Source organism: Aplysia californica, unplaced genomic scaffold (assembly GCF_000002075.1).
Source record: "Aplysia californica isolate F4 #8 unplaced genomic scaffold, AplCal3.0 scaffold00360, whole genome shotgun sequence".
Lineage (NCBI taxonomy): Eukaryota > Metazoa > Mollusca > Gastropoda > Aplysiida > Aplysiidae > Aplysia > Aplysia californica.
Window position 1 is genome coordinate 550,839 of NW_004797630.1, and position 2,084 is coordinate 552,922.

Consider the following 2,084-nt stretch of genomic DNA (forward strand, 5'->3'; position numbering starts at 1 on the left):
AAATTTTAAAAAATATAAAACTCGTGAATAATACACAAAATAAATACGTGAATATGACAATATTAATGATACGATACTACATATACGAGTATGAAGATAGATAGGTAGATAGATAGATAGATAGATAGGTAGATAGATAGATAGATAGATAGATAGATAGATAGATAGATAGATAGATAGATAGATAGATAGATAGATAGATAGATAGATAGATAAAGAGAGACAGAGAGACAGTTATTTGCGCTCTTTATGAACCTTTTTGGGGTTCAAAAAAAGGGGTTGAATGGGGAGGACAGTTGCTGTTATGTTATAGAAACAGGCATCGCATGTGAAGTGGAGCGATACATTATGCGCGTAGCGTACGTAGCAGGAATGTTGTGGATGGAAACCCCGCGGGCAGAGAAGGCGAGGTCAACCAAGGCCATCTTTGAAGTGCACCCTGATTAAATCAAGCCAGGAACAATAAATACGAGGCTCATGAGCCGGAAGAAACGACTGGGGTCAGACAAGGATGGATGATTCTTTGGCGATTGGCGGGTCGATGGACACTTGCTGAAACGAAAGTCATTTTCTACGTTATTTATTTATTATTTTTTTTACTTTAACTAAATTCGTTAACGTATCTATTTACTTCGTGTTGTAGATGACAAATTTAGGTTTAACCTTTTTTAAACAATATAAATAAACGTCAGTTCTATAGTGCCCACTCCCTGGTTGCTCATGTCGTTCGTATTTTTTTTTTACCCTGCCCATTTCTGTAAACTGGCGCTTTTGTGTTTAATATAAACAACAACGGCAAGAAATGTGCAGCATGTCGTTCGTAATTGATAAATGAAGAAAAATATTCCACAGCTTACACAATGCCACGTTTCATGCATTCTGGCCCTTTCAGGGTACTTCCATCCTTTCAAATACATACTATTACTCGTATGTATGCTTTTGAAATACATGTACAGTAAAGGATTGGGTGGAAGATGGAAGATTCATATTATTATTAACTATTCTTCTGTTCTTCTGTCTGAAATGTACAGCTTAATTAGCAGCAGCTGTTTGTTTGTTTTAGTAGAGGTTTTACGGCGCTCGCAACTGCATAAGGTCATATTATGAGCGCCAGAAGATTAGAGGTGTTACAAGAGAGTAACAAACTGAACAAAGAAGAAGGGGAGATAAGGACGATAGACGTTTGATTGGAAAGAAGAAGCAAACCACACCAGAGCACCCGCCAACCACCCACCTACCTACACACGCAGCAGCTGTAGCGTGTAATGAAGTGTGGAATGTAGGGGACATGATAGGGATATTATATTCAGAGCGAAACATAATGAAGAAGAAGTGGAGAAGGGAGACAAAACCTACCCATTATCACGGGTGATTTTGAAATAATAATAACGGCAATAATAACAATAATAACAACTCAATAATAATAATAATAATAATAACAATAATAATAATAATAATAGATCTAATAATAATAATAATAATAATAATAATAATAATAATAATAATAATGTAGATCATTTGTATAGCGCGCGAAAGCGGTGGTTGGCAGGTGCTTTGGTATGGTTTGCTCGTTCTATCCCATCAAACATCAATAGTCTTTATCTCTTCTCCTCCATTTTTTGTGTGTGTAACTCTCTTGTAACACCTCTAACCTTCGGCACTTATATAACCTAATTGCTTCGCAAATGCCGTAAAAAAACACTTTTTTTAAAGCGTATACGTGGGTGGTTAGAGGGTTCTCTGGTGCGGTTTGTTTTTGTGTTCGTTACTCTCTTGTAACACCTCTAACCTTCGGCACTTATGTGACCTAATTGTGTTGCAAATGTCGTAATTTCCTTACTAAAAGTAAAACTAAAACGTTTGTACACACATTTCTAGGCGACCGAAATGATCGAAGTACAAAACAAATATTATTGTCTTGAAAGTGTGCGTAGTGTTTAAATGTGTGCGCGGCGTGTGTGCAAACACTGGAAGGGCAATGACGACTTGTTGGTAACAAACGAGACGAATATATGCATTCGTATTTCTTTGGAGAAGAAAACAAAAGTGTGTGTATGAGAGAGAGAGAGAGAGAGAGAGAGAGA